The sequence below is a fragment of the Theropithecus gelada genome, chromosome 3 (assembly GCF_003255815.1).
Source record: "Theropithecus gelada isolate Dixy chromosome 3, Tgel_1.0, whole genome shotgun sequence".
NCBI lineage: Eukaryota > Metazoa > Chordata > Mammalia > Primates > Cercopithecidae > Theropithecus > Theropithecus gelada.
The window spans coordinates 98,713,168-98,737,533 of record NC_037670.1 but is presented as its reverse complement, the minus strand read 5'-3'; the positions used below and the strand labels follow the sequence as shown (position 1 = coordinate 98,737,533).

General features: G+C 36.6%; 1 pseudogene; it reads right to left on the bottom strand.

Moving 5' to 3' along the window:
* Window positions 1–13,533: 13,533 nt before the first annotated feature.
* On the bottom strand, window positions 13,534–14,388 carry LOC112621547 (annotated as a pseudogene).
* Between the last annotated feature and the right edge of the window lie 9,978 nt (window positions 14,389–24,366).

Sequence of the window (24,366 nt, the reverse complement as noted above, 5' to 3'; positions counted from 1 at the left end):
AAATTGTTCATTGCTCAATTAAGGTCTGTTCAATTTATTTTGTCTAAGATTTTTCTTTTTCACAGCTCTATCCTGACTTGTATATTTATTATTCCCTTGCTCTCTTTTCTTCTTTTTTAAAAAATAGTTTTACCACAAATGTATGTGTTCTTAAACAATATGCTGTTTAGTTTTCCTTGTTTTTAAGCTTTAGAAAAATATCATATACTGTGTTGATTTTTTTTTAATTCAACATAATGCTTCTAAAGTTCATCTAAATTGTTTTGCGTAGCTATAGTTAATTCATTTCTATGGCTGTATGATCTTTCAAAGAGTGACTATCATTGTTTACTTATCTGTTCTGTTTGTAAACAGGATATTTTGTTTGTTTCTAGCTTTTTCCACTATGAAAAATTTTTATGAACAATATGTCTCCCATAACTTGTACAAAAGTTTCTGAAGGGTGAACCAAGGATTGGAATTGCTAGGTCACAGATTACTGCCATGTTCAACTTTGCAACATAATGCCAAATTGTTTACCAAAGTAGTTATAGCAATTAACATTTTTACTAGCAGTTCATTAGAATTCTAATTGCAGCACATCGTTACCAAATTAAGAATTTTCAGACGTATTAAATGTTGCCCATGTAGTTAGTAAAACAATAGCAAATCTTGGTTTTAAAATGTATTTTTTCTGAGCACTAGTGAGGTTGAACACTTTTTCGTATGATTGTCATTTAAGTCTCTCACTTCTGTAAAATGAGGATGTTCTACCTTTGACTTTTTTTTAATGGCTTATTTGATTTTTAAAAAGTCTTAATATGGAGGTGTTAATGTTGTCAATAATAATCATTTATTATTTACATAATTTGAAATATTTTCATGTGACTTGTAGCTCCTGTTTTTCTTTTATGATCTTACTTGATAAAGAGGAATTCTTAATTTTAATGTAATCAAAAGAATAAATTACTTTAGTGTTCGTGATTTTGGGGTCTTGTGAAAATTATATTTCTTTTTTTTTTTTTTTTTTTTGAGCCGGAGTCTCGCTCTGTCCCCCAGGCTGAAGTGCAGTGGTGCGATCTCTGCTCACTGCAAGCTCCGCCTCCCAGGTTCATGCCATTCTCCTGCCTCAGCCTCCCGAGTAGCTGGGACTACAGGCACCCACCACCACGCCTGGCTAATTTTTTGTATTTTTAGTAGAGACGGGGTTTCACTGTGTTAGCCAGTATGGTCTCCATCTCCTGACCTCGTGATCTGCCCACCTTGGCCTCCTAAAGTGTTGGGATTACAGGCGCGAGCCACCGAGCCCAGCCTATATTTTCTTGTAAAAATTTATGGGCTGTAATTTTAAACAGGCAACCTCCTTAGACCAAAGCAGTTCCTGGCAAGGGACTGAGGTCTGGGCCTTCAGTGACTAAAACTTTTGGCGGTTGAGGAATAGTCTTCCTGAAGAGCATCTGGTATCACACAAAGTTCGCTATGATGATTTTGCAAAGTAAGATTAGAAAAATATGCTCATTGTTGTGTCTCCAGTAACAACATAAAGTCAGCTACATAGTAGGCATCCAATAAATATTTGTTGTGAGAGTGAATGTATCATGAAGTTCACACAGTGGAAAAATATTTCCATTCCCCCTCAGTTGTTTTTAGCCATGCATTAAATAATTCAATATGTCACACTGAATGGGCTTTAGGGAGGTCTAAGTTTTGACCACCTTTTTTGGTAATTGTTGTTGAACTTGATAGCACTGTGGTTGCATATGATGGAAGTTCAAATTGAAATAGCTTAAGAAACAGAGCGTAATTTATTTCCATTTATAATAAAATAAAAGTCTAACAGACATTTCAGATATGGTTGGTTCTATGGGCTGAAATGAGTTCAAAATGACTCTCTTTACTTATTAGTTCTTTCTTTACATTGGCTTCTTTCTTATTCAGGCCCTCCCTACACAGAAAAAAAAAAAAAAAAAAAAAACATGACAATCAGCTGCTCAAACTCAGATCCTACTATGATGGCAATGGCATAAAGATTGAGTTTTGCTCCTAATCACCTTTAAGAAGGTCTAAGTAAGACTTGAAGAGACTTGGCTGTGTCCCGTATGCAGCCTTCAGTCATTTGCTGTAACTGGCTGAACAGAATACTCTGACTAGGCCTGACTGGCAAATCTCCCCACAAAGCACAGAGAGCAGGTATCCACTTCCCTGCAACTGCATAGCCTGAATGGCACTGCTTCCACCGAATCATGACCCTATGAACTAAATTCCATGGTGTCCACTTCACCCCAGCCACAAAGACTGAATACTTTTGTGTCCACCTCACTCCAACCATATGGACAGAACAGGAATCTTATGAGGGTAGGATGATTTCTTAAACTGGTGGTAGAAAGATATGTATAAATATTTATGTACCTGTATTTATTCAGTTTTAAAAATTTTATTTTTAAATAAAAATAAAACATATAATATAGGAAACAAATCTTTCTTGCAAAATAAATCTTTCTTGAAAAAGGAAAAGAAATGATATTATGCTCCTGCAGAATTTAAAAATTGTTAGACCCATTCAAAATAATATACTAATTGTAATATCCTTTTCAAATTAAGCTCCTTAGTTTAAAAAATTATATTTGCTCCAAAATAATAATATACCAGTTATATATAAAGTTATAAAGTTTATCATTTATTTTCTAGTTTAAACTACTTTAAATTAAGACTTAGTAACTATTTATTTGCACATACTTAAAATTAAGTATAATAAACACACCTTCAAATACAAATGAAGACTTTCCCTGGCAGCACTGTCATATCAAGAAATCCAGATGTTCAAAATTTTATCAATTTGGAAGGTTTTGAGCCTTCAGAGTAGTCTAGAAGTAAGGATCCTTTAGGCAATAAGTATCCTATTTCTACTTTCTAAGTCAGTATTTGAGAGATTATCAGTAGCTTTTCTAGTTGATTACCTCTTCTCCCCGCCCAACTTATTCACTCATTCAGTCTGCATTGCACCTTGTGAACTCAACTGACTTGACCTTAACTTTATCACTAGATTCAACAGTCATGAGATTTAGATTGGAGGACTTTTTCTTTTTAATGAAATGATGTGATAATGATTAAAAATTATCATTAAGGTAACTGGTTGAACAGAATGCTTTGTTAATTAAAAATCAAGTTAATTATAAATCTTGAAATATTTCATCTTTAGTAATTCTATCAGGCCGTGATTGTTATTTTACTTAATAGATGGCTATGTCAATTAATGTATGTAGAACACAATACTTGTCTGAGACATTTCTTCTTCTTCGTATGTGAAATCGACATAGCTGGGATAGTTTTTGCCATGTTGTTTATCATTTTTTCATGTGGCACCCAAGCTTATATCACCATACAGTCTATATGGAGAAGTCACGGTTAAGGTTGTTCTACAGTTGCTAATGAAGTTCTGTTTCAGAATTTGTGATATGTTGGACAAGTACGGTTGGATAGAATTTTCTTCTTATTCTCTAAGGGAAACAAAAGGACTTGCCGAACAAGTGAACATTATGCATTATGTTACAGAGGAAAAAATTCTCTTAAGAAAAGCAGATGCTTTCAACTTTTGATGAATTTTCCATGAGTATAAATTATATCTTCACTATAAACCACATAATTTTAGTCTTTGACAGGTACTGTTCAGCTCATATTGGTATTTTGAAAAAATTAATTTTAAGTTATTTTCTACCCAATAAGGTAAAATATCTAAGTTTTTTGGTTCTGCTTGTTGAATGTAAAAAAAAAAAAAAAAAAAAATTAAAAATAGTCAAATATTCAGGTTGTATAGTAGTTTGAGTAGGCTTTCTTCAATTAATTTCAATTCATAGGATTTTTTTGGACACTTAATTCTTTTGTGGGTAGGAGGAGATGGCAGAAAAGAAGTGATACACTGAGAAGGGTGATTATCAGAGGTTTTCGGGAAGCATTTTTACCTAAGGCAACCAATTTTTTTAAATCAAGTGATAACATATGAGAATGGCAAGCATATGTGTAATTTTTCTAGACATTTGATTTCCCTACGTGTGATTATGCAGAGCACCTAAGAAATTGGTGACCTGTGATTTCTTCTTTTGAAAATTACCTTCTACTCTCATGCATATGGTTAGAGGGGAGGCAGGAGAAGTTTGGCAGAGCATCTCTCTGTGCCTGTTCTTATAGTTTCTCAATCCAAAGGTGGGCCTTGGACTTAAGTCTGGTTGTTCAGAACCTGTCTCAGGATTTTTGGAATGGGCAACCAAATATAATATAATATAATATAATATAATATAATATAATATGTATTTAACATATATTAAATTTATATATACTCCAATCACTCTCTCAGGCCATGTCCCCTTGCAATAAGGAACTATCCATCTATGACTCCTGTAGAGGGATTCCTAGGAGCATGTTTTTTACCACGTGACTCAGCTCCAGGTACAGAACCAATTAGACTAGGAATGGGCCCCAGGACAGTTCATCTGTATGCTTAATGAGTCTGGCACAAAAATAATAAAGTTTGTTAAATAGACTTTCAGGAACTTAGGATATTAACTACTGATAGAAAGCATCATTTAGAAATGGAAGTTGAACTGAAATGTCTCATATAGAGAACAGTTAGAGAGTTCATGATGGTCATGTACAAGGTAAAATTATATAGAGCCTAGGTGCGGTGCCTCATGTCTGTAATCCTAGCACTTGGGGAGGCTGAGGCGGGTGGATTACCTGAGTTTGGGAGTTCGAGACCAGTCTGACCAACATGGAGAAACTGTCTCTACAAAAAATACGAAATTAGCAGGGCATGGTGGCACATGCCTGTCATCCCAGCTACTCGGGAGGCTGAAGCAGAGGAATCACTTGAACCCGGGAGGTGAAGATTGCAGTAAGCCAAGATAGCGCCACTTCACTCCAGCCTGGGCGACAAGAGTGAAGCTCCATCTCAAAAAATAAAATAAAATAATATGGAAGGAAGCCAACAATGGAGCCAGAAGAGTAGACTGAGAATTACATTGAGAAAAAATTTTCAGTCGAGAGAGAGAGAAACAAACAAAAAAAACTGGTTTCTGGTTTCTAAGTACAGACTTCATACCTTATGATTTTTTAGTGTCAGTTATTCCATTCTGATCTGTGCAATAATTGTCATTTTATTGTCTCTCAGCTTTAAATTCACCCTGTTGTACCTGCACTGCAATAATGGATTGATCTCCAAGCATTTCTCTGTTATGGTGAACACATGTTAAGTACTGTCAGTAGAGGACGCAGGAGAGATATTGAGAGAGGATGAAGGATTCTTCTAATTCTGTACACCTGCCAAAGTCTCACCTCATCTGCCTACCTAGAAAAGCATGACCTTTCTAAGACCCTCTTCCCACGACCCTCTACCTGAAGACCACATGTTCCAATTCTTATGCAAAGCCCTATCTTCACTCCCTCTGTATACATTCACTTATGAACTGTGGCTCTCTGCCACCTCATTTCCTGCTTCCCCAGAGACTGTGGACCAGCTCTGATCCAAGCGTCCTAGGAAACTTCTGTGGAGACCTTCTCCAAAGAGGCCTGAACCCCACCTTGGAATCTCCACTTCAACCTTGTCCTTCATTACATCCTTTCCCTGAGTCCTAGGCTAACCAGCAGAGTTCTCTTTACATCCTTAGTTACTTCCCTGCCATATTTAATAATTCTTTACATTAAAAAGTTCCTGTTCAAATTACTGTGATTTCTTTTTCCTGATTGAATTTAGATGGATATATCCTCTTTATAATAAATTCCATTTCTCTTGGACTAATTTGAATGAATGTCTGTTTCTTGTGATCACAAGAGCTGGCTACAAATAGGCAGGACACAACAACTGAGTTTCCTCTGTTTGAGATTCTTGCTCTTGTCCTTTGACTCTCACGGAATTTTATGAAACTGACCTCAGTGCCTACAACTGACTGCACATGACAAAATGCAGAACACTTAGATTTGATGAACACAAGGCTTGACATATTTGTCAATAGTACCAGGAATAGTTTTGCATACTATAATATTTAACAGTCACAGGAGAAGAGCAAACCAATATAATTAAGGTTAAAGATATGTGGAGTAATTGAATAAGAGAGGCTTAATGTGTCCCTATTTCTATTTTAATTTGTTCAGTCTCATGAATCAATGAGCTAAAGCAAAGATATGTAAAAAGAGTAAATATCTAAACAGGATTTTCTTGAGTTTCCTTAAATGAATTGTTAGCTATGCAGGTTAATTTATTCTTTGAGAAAGCATGTAATTTTGCTGATATACCCATATGCTCTGGGGCTGTAAGTCAACACAGGACACACTAGAGCCTGTTGGGGGGTGAGGGGCCAGGGGAGGGATAGCACTCAGAGAAACATCTAATATAGATGACGGGTTGATGGGTGCAGCAAACCATCATGGCACATATATACCTAGGTAACAAAACTGCACATTCTGCACATGTATCCTAGAACTTAAAGTATAATAATAATAAAAAAATGACAACTTGTACTCCACCTAAGGGCAGAAAGGAGTACAATAGGACTGATATAGTTTGGCTGTGTCCCCATCCAAATCTCATCTTGAATTGTAGTTTCCACAATCCCCACATGTTGTGAGAGACACCCAGTGGGAGGTAATTGAATTATGGGGGTGTTTACCTTCATGCTGTTCTAGTGATAGTGAGTGAGCTCTCACAAGATCTGATGCTTTTTTTTTTATATATACTTTAAGTTCTAGGGTACATATGCACAACGTGCAGGTTTGTTACATATGTATACATGTGCCATGTTGGTGTGCTGCACCCATTAACTCATCATTTACATTAGGTATATCTCCTAGTGCTATCCCTCCCCCATCCCCCCACCCCACGATAGGCTGAAGCTGGAAACCATCATTCTGAGCAAACTATCTCAAGGATCTGATGGTTTTGCAAGGGGCTTTACCCCCTTTTGCTTGGCACTTCTTCCTGCCTCCATGTGAAGAAAGACGTGTTTGCTTCTTCTTCTGCCATGATTGTAAGTTTCCTGAGGCCTTCCCAGCCTATATATATATATATTTCTTTCATTAAAAAAAAAAAAAAAAGAAAAAAATCCCAAAATACCTTCACTGGTTATTCAATGATTGGTTTCTCTAGGATGAGTGCCCAAAAAATTTCTGCAGAATTAGATTCGTAGATATTAGTCCATGTGGCATGGAAAACTTTACAAAATAGAGAGTAGAAGTGAAGCTTTTCTCCATGTGAATGTGCTTAATCATTAATTACATAGTTAATAGGCTAAAAATTTGCTGTACAATTGTGTTTGGTAAACATTGATACAAAAGTATAGAACAGAATTAGGAAAAAGATTTAAAGGATACAACATGGTAATTCATGGGATTTTTTAATACAATAAGTATTTTAAAATGATATAGTATATACCAACAAGAGAGAATTAAAAGTAGTCAGGCAATCAATAATTATGCGATAATACTGGAAAAAGCAAAGTACAATGGCTTCCAGTATAGCTGACTCTTTAATTACAGCTAAAAGATCGTATAGAATTTGAAAAACTGAAGAGCATCTCTGCTTAGAAAAGCTGATTAAACATTATAGTGTGTAATCAATATCATATTTGCAGAACATCAAAAATTAGTACCTAAATATTAACTTCCTCAAAGAATATTATGACTAGATGATGCCATATTAGAAAGTGACATTGAAAGGAGACATTAAAAAATGTCTGTCTGAATAATTTACATTTTTATAGTTGTAAAGTATAAAATTAGATTAAAATAGCAAATCAAATGTTTGGGAAAAGCTTTTAAAATGCTTTAAAATACATTTTTGAAATAGCACTCAACTGAAATCTATGTTTCTACTACCTGGAGTTGAAAATAATAAAGGTTGCCAGCTGCAGTGGCTCATGCCTGTAATCCCAGCACTTTGGGAGGCCAAGGTGGGCGGATCATCTGAAGTCAGGAGTTCAAGACTAGCCTGGCCAATATGGTAAAACTCCATCTCTACTAAACATACAAAAACTAGCTGGGCGTGGTGGCGGGCGCCTGTAATCCTAGCTACTCGGGAGGCTGAAGCAGGAAAATCACTTGAAAATCGCTTGAACCTGGGAGGCGGAGGTTGCAGTGAGCCGAGATCGCACCATTGCACTCCAGTCTGGGCGACAAGAGTGAAATTCCGTCTCAAAAAAATAAAAAAGAAAAAGAAAAAGAAAATAATAAAGGCATGAGTGTTTTTGGTGAGGAGAAGTGAACAACCAATTTCGATACCACAGGATTGCTTTCTTGTATAGAGTAATGAATTGTATAGAGTAATGAATTTCCTTGTATAGAGTAATGAATTTCTAAAGCAAGTATCTGTATTCTAAAGAACATGCTTTTATGCAATATTTTGTGGGTATTCTCCCTAACTTAAACATTTTATTTACAGGTAGAATTATCTACTTAGAGTATAAGTCAGAAGTGTTCAGATATTTTAAAAGAGTTTAATACAATTGAAATAAAAAGATTATAAGAAACACCTCAAAATTAAGTATTATAGATTATTAGTGAAAATATTTTTAAATGTGAAAAAGGAAAGATTCCAGGAGAAAATATTTAATTATTTAATAACTAACTCTGGCCTACATAAAAGGAATTCATGAAAAGAACACAATGAAAATGTATACAGAAAAGTAAAGTTCTCATGCCTTTTTAAAACGATAATTGAATGTCTGGTAAACATAGTTCAAGAGCTGATAGGTGACATTTGATAAAAAGATTTCATCTCTTCCTTAGAAATGCTGAGCCAAAATTTGAAGTATTTTATAGGTGAGTCCACATGTTGTCTATTCCTACTCTTTTTTAAAAGCTTTAAAATCCTGTTATCTCCGTAGGCTTATGGAATGATAAGATCAAGTATTGATTAAGAATACAGTGCCACTCAGCTCCATATCTTATTACCTGAGGTGAAATTGGACAATTTTCTTAGCTCTCTGTGCCTCAGTTTCCATCTGTAATAGAAAAAAATACTTAACCTCATAGAGTTGCATGAGGATTACATAAGTACATGTAAAGTATTTAGAATAATATTGAACCCATAATAACCACTCAATAATATTACAACATAATCTGGTTATTTAGTGTCTTTTCAAAAGTATTTGTTTTATATATATATGTCAATTATCATTGAAGAATGTAACTGTTAATTTTATATATGAGCCTACTTGATTCTTCCAGAATAGTCTCGTTTAAATTCTTTTTTTTTTTTTTTAATTCTACTTCATTGCTCAAGAACTTATAATGATTCCCCAGTGCCTAAGCCATCAGAGGTAAGTTACATCTGGATTTTAAAACTCTCTATAATTGAAACCAATCTTACTTATTTAAGTTCCTTTCCTGTTTATCCAGTGTGACAGCCCATTTGTTTCACTTTAGATTTCCCACTCTTTCCTAAGGTGCCATGCCTTTGTTCATCTATCCTGCTGGACTGAAACAGTGTTTCTCCTTTCCAGTCTTTCAGAGACAATTCTAAAATATTTCATCAAGCTATTTTTGTGCTGGAGTTGCCATCCTCTTCATTCTGGTTTTTTTTTTTTTTTTTTCTTTTTCTTTTTCTTTTTTTGTTTGAGATAGAGTCTCTTTCTCTATCCCCCACACTGGAGTGCCATGGTGTGATCTCCGCTCACTGCAACCTCCACCTCCGGGTTCAAGAAATTCTCCTGCTTCAGCCTCCTGAGTAGCTGGGATTACAGGCATGCACCAGCACACCAGGCTAATTTTTGTATTTTTAGTAGACACGGGGTTTCACCATGTTGGCCAGGATGGTCTTGAACTCCTGACCTCGTGATCTACTCGCCTCAGCCTCCCAAAGTGTTGGGATTACAGGCGTGAGCCACCTCACCCAGCCCCTCTTCAATTTTTAATCAGAAATATTTATTAAGTACCAAATCATTGCAAGACTCAGGTAGGTATAGCAGAGAGTCAGTGGGCATGGCCCCTGACTTTGTTGGGATTACAGACTTTGAGGTGAACAATGAAATAAGCAACTGGGCCATAATCGATCGGCCTAGATTGTTCTTCCCCAAACTCCTCACAAGGCCAGTTCCTTCTCATCGTTTGGATCTCAGCTCCAACATCACCTTCTACAAGATGTTTTTTTTGGCCATCCTCTCTAAAAGCTACCCACAGTCAGTATTTATCATAATACCTGTTGATTAGTCTTTATAGCATTTTACTATTATCTGAAAGTATCTTTCCAGAGATGGATTTACTAGTGAAGTGGAGAGTTGCATTGTCCTCCCCCTGCAACATCCTTTGACAATAGTGATGTGGTTACTTGGCATTGATACATTCCCAGATACGTGCTGGGACCTGATTGGCACAAACTCATCAGACTAATTTCTCCACCCTTGCAAATTAAATGGTTCAGTAAAAGGCAGTAACCTAGGGCTTCCATGCAAGAGACGCCCTTAACCACAGTTGTATAAATCAGAGTCGCTCTGGAGAGTATGGTATATGCTTATGAAATCTGGAATTGCTACAGCCATTTTGCTGCTCCAAGGGCAATTAGCTTGCGGTAGAAGCTGAAATACTAAGAAGATAGAGCCAGGGGACTCCCAGAAAACAGAATCCCAACTTTGGTCAAGCCTATTTTGAAGCCCACATTCCTATGGAAGTTCTGTCATAAGAGACAATAAACTCCTTGATTTTTAATCCATTGTTCAATGAAAAATTTTATTAAGACTATTATGGATTCATATGTGTTTATAAGAGAGATGATAACATTTACAAAGCCACTATTACAATATCAAATTCAAGATACTGGAACTGATATAATCTACCTGTCTCACACAGATTTACCTGTTTTTGCTTATACTCATTGGTAGGTGTATGTGTGTGTATTCAGTCTGTACGATTTTATCACATAGTGATTTCATGTATCCACCACAGCCAAGAGAAAGAACACTTCCATCACCACTAGGATCCCTTCTATTGCTCTTTTATGATCACATCCACCTCCCTCCCCACAAAACTTTTCCATCTCTATTGCTTGCTGACCACTAATCCCTCTTCCATGTTTAACAAACTATGGCACATCCATACTATGGATACATCTCCAGGGAATTACTGAATTTAAAACATTTATATAACATTTTATTTATTTATTTTTATAATTTTTACTTTGTACCATTTACATAACTTTTTTTTTTTTTTTTTTTTTTTTTTTGAGACGGAGTCTCGCTCTATTGCCCGGTCTGGAGTGCAGTGGCCGTGATCTCGGCTCACTGCAAGCTCTGCCTCCCGGGTTCAGGCCATTCTTCTGCCTCAGCCTCCCGAGTAGCTGGGACTACAGGTGCCCACCATCTCGCCCAGCTAATTTTTTGTGTTTTTAGTAGAGATGGGTTTTCACCTTGTTAGCCAGGATGGTCTTGATTTCCTGACCTCGTGATCCTCCCGCCTCTGCCTCCCAAAGTGCTGGGATTACAGGTGTGACCCACTGCACCCGGCATATATAACCTTTTAAGATGACAAATTTTAAAAATAGAAAAAGATTAGTGACATGACATTGTGGCTTGAGTTTATATTTTCCTAATGACTAATGATATTGAACTTGTTTTTGTATGCTTATTACTGAAGAATTTTTCTGTCTTCATGCGTGATGTATCTCTTTGTATTTTGCCCATTTTCTAATTGGATTATTTGTTTCTTTAACTGTTACGTTTTGGGAGTAATTTATCTAGTCTAGATACTAGTCTTTTGACAGATACGTGTTTTGAAAATACTTTCTTTCAGGCTTTGGTTTATTTTTTCACCCTCTTAATAGTATTTTGCAGAGCAAAAGTTTTTAATTTTAATGAGATTGAATTTACACATTTTTTTCTTTATGGATTGGGCTTTTGGTGTCAAGTCTAATAATAATTCATTGCCTACTCCTGGACTGTAAAAATCTTTATATGTGTGTGTATAATTATAATTATAATTATGGTTATAGAGTAAGCCTTAATGTTGAGTAGACTGACTCCTCTTACATTATTCTCTTTTCTTCTGTTTTTATTTCTTTCCTTCTTTGTCAAAATTGCGAAAGCTATTGTAGGTCTTGTGGAATTACATTACGTCTATAAACCAATTTGAAGAAAATTCCAATCCAATTCATGCAACATATGCTTCTCCATTTACTTAGATATTCATTCATTTCTTTTGTCAATATCTTCAAATTTATAGTATGTAGGCCGGAAGTGGTGACTCACGCCTGTAATCCCAGCACTTTGGGGGTAGGCAGATCATGAGGTCAGGAGATCAAGACCATCCTGGCCAACACAGTGAAACCCTGCTCTACCCTAAATACAAAAATTAGCTGGGCGTGGTGGTGCATGCCTGTAGTCCCAGTTACTCGGGAGGCTGAGGCAGGAAAATCCTTGAACCAGGGAGTCGAAGGTTGCAGTGAGCCGAGATCACACCACTGCACTCCAGCCTGGCAACAAAGCAAGACTCCCTCTAAAAAAAAAAAAAAAAAAAAAAAAAAAAAAATTATAGCATGTGAATTCTGTATATATTTGGTTAAGTATAGACCTAAGTATTTCATTTTCTTTGGAGTGATATAAATGATACTGTGTTTTTAATTTCTGTTTCAGAATGTTCATTATTAGTGTATAATGTACATGATTCATTTTTGTGACTTGATCTTTTATTGTACAACATTGTTGAACTTTAAGAGCAGTTTCTTACTTTATAAGCTGTATCCCTTGTATTTATTTATCTTGTACTATCACAGTAATTAAAGCTTCCAGTAATACGTTCAATAAGAGTAATGAGAGTGGATATTCTTGTCTTCTTCCTGATCTTAAAGAGAAAATGTATAGTCTTCAACCATTAAGTAAAATGTTGACTGTAGGTTTTTTACAGTTGCTCTTCAGCAAACTGTGGTACTTCTTCTCTATCCCTCATTTGCTGAAAGTCCCTTTATTTATAAATCATGAATCAATGTTGGATTTTGTTATTTTTGTGGGCCACTTAAAATGGTCATATGATTTTTTTCTAGTCTATTGATATGATTGTGATATGGTTTGACTGTGTCCCCACCCAAATATTATCTTAAATTGTAGTTCCCATAATCCCCACGTGTCGTGGGAGGGAACCAGTGGGAGGTAATTGAATCATGGGGACAGTTACCGCCATGCTGTTCTTGTGATAGTGAGTGAGTTCTCATGAGATATGACGGTTTTATAAGAGGCATTCCTTTCTCTCCTGCTGCCATGTGAAGAAGAAGGATTGTTTGCTTCCCCTTCTGCTATGATTGTAAGTTTCCTGAGGCCTCCTCAACCTTGCAGAACTGTGAGTCAATTAAACCTTTTTCATTTATAAATTACCCAGTCTCAGGTATTTCTTCATTCAATGGATTACACTGAATGATATTCAAGTGTTTAATCAGTCTTACATACTTGGAATTAATGTCATTTGGTAATGCAGGAAAGTTCTTTTTATGCATATTGCTAGATTGGGTTTACTAATATTTTTGTTGATGGTATTTCATGTAAATTCTTTTTTGTTATCAATTATGTAATTGGATTATTAAGAAATTTAGAACACCAATTTGTGAGGATAAATTCCCTTTGTCAGTGCAAACACAGATGGAGGTGGTCCTGGAGCTGAGGAATAGCTTTGATTTTGGGGAAAATTTGCGAGTCCACAGTTTTCTGATCAATCTTGTGCTGCTCTGTAGTCTCGTATTTGTCTTTTTCTGTGTTGAAGATCTCACCTTCCTGGTGTCTGGGTGTCTGGGCTTCCACAGCCGCTTCTTCTTGAAGTAAGTGTCAGTAAGATGTTTTGGGATTTTTACGTTACTGATATTAATTTTGGTTGAGATGGCAATGACAAATTTCTGGTGTGTTCTTTGTAGAGGAATTCAATTGAAGACCAGAGGTCCATTCACAAATAACAAGCCACTAGCCACCTGCTTCAGGGAGACCACCCTCTTGCCTCTGTGGCACTCAGTAAGAATGATGAGAATGGTCCTGGGGGTGACTCTGGCTTGCAGTTTTCTCAAGTGCTGACTGAAGGGTTTTTGGCTGTGGCTCAACGGCTTTCGAGGCACATCTTCAGTAGAATAATATCTAGGGATTTTGTGAAGTTTAACTACCCGGGTACCACTCTACTTGTTACCCCACACGTTCTCCTTCATTTTTTTTTTTTTTTTTCAACTTTGGATTTAGTGGCTAAGTACTTCCTCTTGTACATGGCCCTTCTGCAATACATAGTAGATTGGGAATATCTGCCACTTCCTCAGACAAGGACAGGATTTCAGCTGCAATGAGGCTTCCCTTTCTTGGGCTTTTTAGCTTTGAGGTCACCCTTTTTCACTCTGTCACCATCAGCCTTCTTGGCTTTGAGTTGCTTCTTTTTAGTATCTGGCTTATCAGCCTTTTCATCTGCCATCTTGCAAGATGAGAAAGAGTCATGTAAATTCTTGAGAGATATTGGCCTGTAATTTTTTTTTGGTACCGTCTTTGGCTTTGGTAAAATAAATTAGAAAGTGTCCCTTCTTCTAAGTCTGAAATAAGTAGTATAAAATTTGCAAAAGTGGTGTTAATTCTTCTTTAAATGTTTGGTTGAATTCACCAGTGAAACCAGCTGGAGCTAGAGATTTGCTTTTAGTGTCCTTTTAAAATAGGAATCTAATTTCTTTAACAGCTATAGGAATATTTAGAACATTTATTTCATCTTGGGTCAGTTTCGGTAGTTTGCAGCTTTTGAGGAATTTCTTACATTTAAGTTGTCAAATTTATGTATGTAAAATTATTTGTTATACTTTCTCATTATTCTTTTAATGGCAATAAAATCTATGATGATATGCCCTGTTTAATTCCTGATATTGATGATTTGTGTTTACTTTATTCTTATCAGTCTTGCAGAGGTTTGTCAATTTTATTAATTTTTTTGGAAGAAACAGCTTTTGTTTCATTGATTGTCCGTATTGTTCTATTTTTAAATTTTATTGACTTCTGTCCTTTATGATTTTCTTCCTTCTACCTTTTTTATGGATTTTTTGGTGGTTTGTTGTTTGCTTTCCATGTATTTAGACATTTTCCTGTGGTATTTCTGTTATTGACTTCTAACTAGACTCATTATAGTCAGAGAGCACACTCTATGATTTTGATTCTTTAATTTTTCTTAAGGTTTGTTTTCTGGTCAGGGTATGACTTATCTTGGTAAATTTTCCATGGTTAATTAAAAAAATGTACATTATGCTGTTGTTGGGTCGAATGTTCTATGTAAGTTTTTCATCTTAATTTTTTTGTTCAATTTATCTGTAGCCTTGCTTATTTTCTGTCTAGTTGTACCATTAGTTGCCAAAAGGAGAGATTTGAGGTTCCTGGCAAATTACTCCTTAATTCCTGGAGAAGAAAGTTAACAGTTTTTTTCTTTCAGCCCTTGAAAAATATTGTGCCGCATGCTCTGGCCTTCATGTTTACAGATAAGAAATCATCTGAATTGGTATTCCCCTGTAGATCATGTGCTGTCTCTCTGGCTATTTTCAGAAGTTAATGATTCTGTGCTTTAGTGTAGATTTGCTTGCGTTTATTCTGTTTGGGGTTCACATGACTCCTTAGATTGAAGGTTTGTGTCTTTTGTCAAGTTTGAAGAGTTTTCAGTAATGACTTCTTTAAATACTCTTTCAGTCCCATTCTTTTTTCTCTCTCTTTATGGGACTCTAATGATATGACTGTTGTATATTTGTTTTTAACCCACAGGCTCCTGAGGCTCTGTTCACATATATTTTGTCTATTTTTCTGCCTTTTATTCAGATTTGATAAATTCTATTGATTGTCCTCAAGTTCACTGATGTTATCCTCTTTCATCTCCAGTCTTACATTGAACCAAGCCAGCAGTTCTATATTTTCCATTTGTTTCCACTGGTTCTTTTTATAAATTCTATTTCTTTTCTGAGTTTTCTGTTTTTATTTATTTCAAGAAAATCTATAATTGATGTTGAAATGTTTTTTGATGACTGTGTTAAAGTTTTATGTCAGATAATTCCAACAGCTGCTTTATCTCAGTGTTGGCATTAGTTGATAGTCTTTTTTCATTCAAATTTTTATTTTCCTAATTCTTAGAATGATGGGTGATTTTTTTTTATTGTATTCTGGAACTGTTATCTATTGTGTTAGGAGATTCTGCCTCCTATTTAAATCTTTTATTTTAGCAGTCAGTCACGCTGTTAAGCTTTAGCATGCATATCTTAGCCTACTTTTGTGGGTTGCTGTTCTAATAACAGTTTAATTTTATACTTTTTTTGGGTCTTTATGGTTTTTATTTTGGCCTGATTGGTTTATCTGGGACTACTGAGGCTCCCACTGCTCCCTGTTCATACTGTTTGAAGGGATGGAAGTGAGAGGGATTTAGCCAGGCTGGGCTGCCTGGTGTTGCTCAAGGCGAGAAGAAAGTCTCAGGTCCAGAGGGACAAAGAGGCCTTCTTTTCCTGGCATTTGATGTAGTGGGATACTCCCTGATTGTAACCCTTCACCTCCATGGAAACAAGCTCCCTCATGGGAGGCAGGCAATAACTCTTTTTTCCTTCCACTTCCTCATATGAAACTTCAAGATAATAAAAGAGGCAACTATTCAGAGTCTAATTACATCAAAGGGAAGTCCTGGGATGGCTGATTAAAATTGGTATGCAAAAGGAGGAAATTGATAGTGTGATCACCTGAAGCTTGGTGGAATTTCATAGGAAATTGTGGACTCATAACCATCTCTCCTCAAATACCCCCTGATGTTAAAAATATCAAGAAAGATATGCTCAGCTTATTTGCACCTAGATAAAATACAAGCAAAGAAAAGTTCTAATGAGCTTCCAGTATTAGATGCCAAAATGCTCTCTTTTAACATTTATTTTGTAATATAAGAATAAAATTGACATGAAGGTCAGTGTCTTTAGATCCAATCTCCAGTAATACATTGTGTGGTTGAAATGGCCTGGAGGTGGAATGGAAACTATTTTAGTTCTATTAGATAAAGAAGCACAGTGTATAGTGCTGCCTAGTCCTGCTCATGATTCTTTTAGGGCTAGCAAAATCAATTTACAGGGATGTGGGGATGCTATTATAGTAGGGTAAAAATTTAACATCTGGATAACAATTGTAATGTATGATTAAAAACCCTTGAATTCTCTCATATAATGTTGTGATATGATAACATGGGTTGTAGATCTAGTACAGCTAGCAGTTTTCTATTGATGATATTATAATTATTTTAGAACCTAAGTATCAAGCCAAAATCAAATTTACTTCAGGCATAAATTGCATGATAATCAGGAATCGTTGACTAACTTCACAAAAATTCAGAGCCCCACATAAACAGTGATTCTTTTGAGCATTGTATGGACTTGAGCAACCTATGACTTATTGAAGACCACTAAAAATGAATTATTTTTACTGCCTGTTTCTTAACCTGAACAATGTCTATTGGCCTTTCTTGACTTTTAGAGAAATCACATTCCTCACTTTGGAATACTGTTGGATCTGATCCTTAAAATCATTTAAATAAGGCCGTATTTAATTGAGGGCTGTAATGCTAGTTATTCTTTTGGATAACATGGTCCTAATGTTGAAATGATACTAGAAGTGTTGGCCACTCATATTTAGCCAACTGGAGTCTTTCATAAAACCCCATAACCGCTTCTTCTCAACAGTTATCTCTTGTCTTTTGAATTATAAAATGACCAGATGCTCCTTTCTGGTATACTCCTTTTAAAAGATAGTTATTGGTTTATTATTGGGCACCTACACAGACAGTCCAAATAAGTAAATGGTTTAAGGCCATATTAAAGCCCCAGTGAAACATTGCAAAAAAAGAGGAAGCTGCCAAAAGAAGTTTCCACATAAGACAGAGTAAAAAGGTCATATGTAAGAGCATCATACCAGATAATGTACAGGAAAGACTCCTTACATTAGTAAGCAAGTAGACTTTTTCTCCCTATGACCTACTATAAAGTTGCTTAAGGACTTGCTTGCTACTATTGTTGAATGGGCATATTTTTGAGCAATTGTCTTACAATGTAAGGCAATTGCCCTGGTTCACAAAGGACAGTTCCAGAAGCTAATGCCAAGACTTACCATAAAAATCAGGGCTGGGTGCAATGGCTCACACCTGTAATCCCAGCACTTTGGTAGGCTGAGGTGAGAGGATTGCTTGAGACCAGGAGTTTGAGTTTGATACCAGCCTTGTCAACATAGCAAGACCCTGTCTCTACAGCAAAATAAATCAGCTGTTCTGCATTCAGCAAACAGTAAAATACTCATGGAAAAGTACAGAGCCTGTATTACAAGCTGTGTTCTTTGCAATGACAGAAGAACTTAACAAAAAAAAAGGCTCTACTGTTTTACTTTTTATAATGACTATATTGACTTTTAGGCTTTCAATTTGTTCTGGAAAATAGATCAAATGGACCACAGAGGGGCCTCCACATGGTGTGCTGCTCTTTGTAAATCTCTATGGAAATTCTGAGAAAAAAAATCAAAGGCACACTGATGCTCAACACAGCAACCCTGTGTCAGGGTCTGAGATGACTGAACTCAAGAAGTTCATGTCCTACTTGGATTTCTTGAAGTGACAACCTAGGTCCATGACATGGGTGAACACAGACAAATTCAAACCATGCAATGATGTGTCAAATTACAGCACACTCTGGTGGCCCCTACCAATATAATTTTTTCTGTATGCTAATGGAAAAGGCAAAATCTGCAGTTCACCCTTGCCAGCATATAGTTGGCAAGTAGATTACATTGGCTTTTAACCTATTGCTCCAGGGGAGGGTACTTAAATGGATATTGACAGAACTTGATACACATTCTGGGTTTGGATTCCCATACTCACTAACTGAAGCCAAAGCTGTTTATGTTAGCAAAGAACCATGACCAAAAACAAACAAACAAACAAACAAACAAACAGTATCATTTTGCTCCTCTTAAGAAAATACATTTCATCAGATTAAGTTATTAACTTCTAGAGAAATGATGGGTAAAGAAACAGAAACATCACACTCAATAGACTTTTAAAATATATTCCCAAAGTAGTGGGTTAATAAAAACTGACATGTGTAATTGAAACACCTATTTAAACAGATGCAGGTAACAAAGGATTGAAGGGCTGCCCTACGACTTCCAGCTTTGTCTTTATTAATTTTATTTTACCAAGAGGATTATTATGGTTCTCCTTGAGATAAATTATTGTGCATTTGAAGTAAAATTGGAAAAGAAGGAAGAAGAGATGATGCAGGAGCTTACATTCAAATCTTCCCTTGTATGTAAACGATTTCTTTTCAGTGTTATACCCAATTATTCCTAGGTTAGAGTTACTGTCCCAGAGGCTGGTAATATCCCCAAAAAGAAATTATGTCTATTAATCTGAATATAACTGAAAGAATCCCAAAGAGATTGATGGGATAAATTATTTCTTCTCCAGACTTTGCCAAGTTTGGCCTAACAACTTGTGACAAATATTTTGCGTAATGGTTCTATTTCTTTGAATTTTTCCCATCTAATTCACTATGACTGGGAATAGAATAAAAGAGGAAGCCTTAGCATGTGTCATCTTGTTACCAACAATGTGGACTAGACCATTGTCTGGACCAGAGAGACCCATCTCAGTGGAAAAGCTTTAGATAAAAATTAATGATAGAAGGAAGAAAAGTGAGATTGTAAATGAGGGAAAGAGAGTCAATTAATGGCTGTTAAAAAAAAAAGAAAATGCTAATATAATTTTGTCTCTCCTTGTGAGAGGCTTGGAGCAAAAGAATACTAGCTTATTTAGCTTTGACTCAGATGCCCTGGGGCAAGCACTCTGCTGGAATCCCTTTCTCTTCCAAAGGAAGAGAAGGACTAAACTGAGTTGGCTAACAGACATACTAACAAACACACATGTGGAAGTGGTCTATGTCCTCAAAATGGATAAACCGATAAAAGCTCTGACTGTGACTACATGAAACAATATTAATATGGCCATGTATTTTGATTCTTGTTTCTCAAGATATGTCTATTAACAAAGACCCATGAAAGGAAACAACTTACTGAGAATATTTATCAAATGAAATCTGAAGAACACAGATTCATAGTAATCTGAATGAACATTGTGTGGCCATTAATTGTGATGATGAAGATTAAAAAAGAAATGAGCTGGCCTATGATCATAGATTTCCTGCTGTATGTCCCATCTGTTACAGTGTCTTATATACAAATAATTGTTTACTTTGTTTTTACTCTAGTACATGTTTTTCTTTTTTTTCTTTTTTTTCTTTTTGAGACGGAGTCTCGCTGTGCTCCCAGGCTGGAGTGCAGTGGCGTGATCTCGGCTCACTGCAAGCTCTGCCTCCCGGGTTCACGCCATTCTCCCGCCTCAGCCTCCCAAGTAGCTGAGACTACAGGCGCCCGCCACCACGCCCGGCTAGTTTTTTTTTTTTTTGTATTTTTAGTAGAGACGGGGTTTCACCATGTTAGTCAGGATAGTCTCGATCTCCTGACCTCGTGATCCACCCTCCTCGGCCTCCCAAAGTGCTGGGATTACAGGCTTGAGCCACCGCGCCCGGCCCTGTTTTTCATCACAGTTAAAAAATTAAAAAAATAGCCTAATATTGATGTGATGTTAAATACTTTGGCAGAGTAATAAAAAACTCCTCAGATAATTATGCCTATGGAGGAGAATTGACCTGAAGAGGATTCAGACTTGATTTAGCAGATGTATACTATAAAATACAGATAGCTGAAAATTAGAGAAGCAAAGGACTTGTAAAGTTTGTATAAAAATAACAAGAAAGTTTGTGCTGATATTGATGACTGGTCCAGCTATCTATTTCAACACATACCAACACTTAGCAGGTTATTGCAAAAGTACAAATGTAATCTGCAGGTGGATTTTTGCTATCTTTTTTTTCCTGTTTTTGAGCTAGAGTCTCACTCTGTTGCCCAGGCTGGAGTGAAGTGCTGCACTCTCTGCTCACTGCATCCTCTGCCTCCCAGGTTCAAATGATTCTCATGCCTCAGCTTCCAGAGTAGTTGGGATTGCAAGCACGCGCCACCATACCTGGCTAATTTTTGTATTTTTAGTAGGGACGGGGTTTCACCATGTTGGCTAGGCTGGTTTTGATCTCCCGACCTCAGGTGATCCATCCACCTTGGCTTCCCAAAGTGCTGGGATTACAGGCGTGAGTCAATCATGCCCGACCTACTATCTATTGATTATGCAATGCTATCAGACTAGTGAGTGGTTAATAACTAATAGTATAGCTATCATCCCCGAATCTATTATTTCACCATAATAAATGCACATTCGAGCCCAAATTACATTCTTTGTTTCCAGTAATAATGTACTAATCAGTTTGGGTGACTGTAATGAATTAAGCCACCAGACTTAAACAGCAAAAATGTCTCATAGTGTTGAAGACAGGAATTCGAGGATCAGGGCACCAGCATGATTGGGTTCTGAAGAGAGCCCTCCTCCACTTGAAGACTGCCAACTACTCATTGCAGCTCAAATGGCAGGCTCTCTGGAATTAGGGCACTAATTCCATTCATAAGGACTCTACTTTCATGACTTAATGAGCTCTCAAAGGCCCCACCTCCAAATGCCATCACATTAAGAGTAGGATTTCAACTTATGAATTTTGGGGGAACATGAGCACTCTGTCATTTCAGCTAGTAAGTTTTTTGAAATGACAAATAATCAGGGGTAAATGTCGTTTACTAGCCCATCTTCCTATACAAGAAAGATTTCACTTCAGAGCTCTATTGTTTCATTTGAGACAGTGAACGCTAATAGATTTACCAAAAATTGGTTAGATTTCAAGAAATACAGGTGAAAAGTCAATTTCTTTAAATAACAAAAACTGCTGTGATAATTATTAAAAAATCTGAGACTTTTTCCCACTTATACTTTTTTTTAAAATCAATGGTACAATTAGAGTAATTATTATTGCCTTTTGCATAGTTACACTAAGGAACTTGACTGTTCAGCTGCCTTCATAGTTTTGAGACTTTTATCCCTGTTTAGAACAGTTAATAGCATGTTGGATTATTAATATTGACTATAACGTGTATTTGAAATTTTTTTTGGTGAGATTCTTATTGAACAGATTGGGGATAGAATTTTCAGAATAGTTTTGAGTGAAAAAGAAATGTCAAGTAAAAAGTGCTGTAAATATTTCTACCAGCTTTCCTAATGCATATTTAATTATTCAGCCATCTCTCTATATGTATGCATTAACTATATATACACAATATACATTAGCTAAATATATTCATATATATAGCTTTCCTAATGTATATTACATATACATTTCCTAATATGCCTCCCTAAAGCTATATAATCTATGAATATATATAGATATATATAAATATAATGCCTCATTTGTATATAAATATATACACACACACAATACACATATGTATATACACAAATACGAGGGGACTTCAACAATTTTGCAGAAAAATGGAATTGGGCTGGGTACGGTGGCTCATGCCTATAATCCCAGCACTTTGGGAGGCCGAGGCAGGCAGATCACCTGAGATCAGGAGATGGAGACCATCCTGGCGAACATGGTGAAACCCCGTATCTACTAAAAATACAAAAAAAATCAGCCAGGCGTGGTGGCACACGCCTGTTGTCCCAGCTACTCAGGAGGCTGAGGCAGGTCGCTTGAACCCGGGAAGCAGAGGTGACAGTGAGCCAAGATCGTGCCACTGCACTCCAGCCTGGGCAACAAGCAAGACTCGGTGTCAAACAAACAAACAAACAAAAACAAAATGGAATTAAGATAAAAATAAAAATTATAAACCTTATTTCTCAACATAAACTCCATCAAGGTCAAGACGCTTTTGTAAGTAATGATACCAGCCATTTAGTCCATTCCTAAAAAACTGAGGGTCCTGGAAATTTAACCACATCAATGCAGCCTTTTTTACATTATTAATTGAAAACAAAAATGGATGCCTTTTAAAATGTTTTATGATTGGGAAACAAAAGGAAGTCAGAAGAAACCAAATCAGGACTGTGAGTTCAATGCCTGATGATTTCCCATCAAAACTTTTGCAAAATTATTAATGTTTGATGAGGGGAATGAGCAGGAGCATCGTCGTGGTGGAGAAGGACTCTCTGGTGAAGCTTCCCCAGGTGTTTTCTGCTAAAGCTTTGGCTAATTTTCTCAAAACATTCTCATGATAGGCAGATGTTATTGTACTTTGGCCCTCTAGAAAGTCAACAAGCAAAATGCCTTCAGCATCCCAAACAACTGTTGCGGTGATTGTTGCTCTTGGTTGGTCTGCTTTTGCGTTGACTGGACCACTTCTACCTCTTGCCCTTGCTAGTCATTGATTGTGCTTTGTCTTCAGGATTGTACTGGAAACGTCATGTTTCATTTCCTATTACAATTCTTCAGAGAAATGCTTCAGAATCATGATTTCACTTTTTTTTTTTTTTTTTTACATGGAGTCTCGCTGTGTTGCCCAGGCTGGAGTGCAGTGGTGCGATCTTGGCTCACTGCAACACCCGGCTCCTGGGGTTCTCCTGCCTCCGCCTGCTGAGTAGCTCGGACTACAGGTGCATGCGGCTACGCCCACATAATTTTTTCTATTTTAGTAGGGTTTAACTGTGTTGCCCAGGCTGGTCGCGAACTCCTGAGCTTAGGTAATCTTTTTGCCTCGGCCTCTCAAAGTGCTGGGATTACAGGCGTAAGCCACTGCGCCTGGCCGATTCTACATGTTTAAACTTTCCATTGAAAGCTCTGCTCTTGTCTGCAGCTGATCTGGGCACAATGATTATGGCATGCATTCAGTGGAAGATTTGCTCGACTTTAATTCTTCAGTCAGAATTGTGAAGTTGAACTAATAGAGATGAGTATGGTGCTGGTTTTTATCTGTGCTGTTAATTATTGGTCCTCTCAAGTTAAGTCAAGAACAAGATTAATTTTTTCCTCACAAACTGATGTGGATGACCCGCCACTGCAGGCTTCATCCTCCAGATCCTCTTGTCCCTTCCTAAAATGAGTTATCAGTGTGTAAACTGCTGCTTTCTTTGGGGCATTGTCTCAAAAAACTTTTTATAAAGCGCCAACAGTTTTACCATTCTTCCACCTAAGCTTCACCATAAATTTGATATTTGTTCTTGCTTTAATTTTAGCAGAATTCAAGTTGCTCTGAACTCTTTTCAAACTGGTATCTTCTCCTTTTCAGTGACCCAAACTCGAATCCTGTTCAGACATGTTATAACGAGTTAGTACCATTTTTTAAATGTGAAAACCAGAAATTCATGCTTGTTTTTTTCATAATATGCATTGTTTATGAGCTTTTGGGAAGATCCCTTATGTGTATGTGTCTGTGTAAAGACTGAAGCTACAATTATCAATAGTCATCAACCTATCTTTTC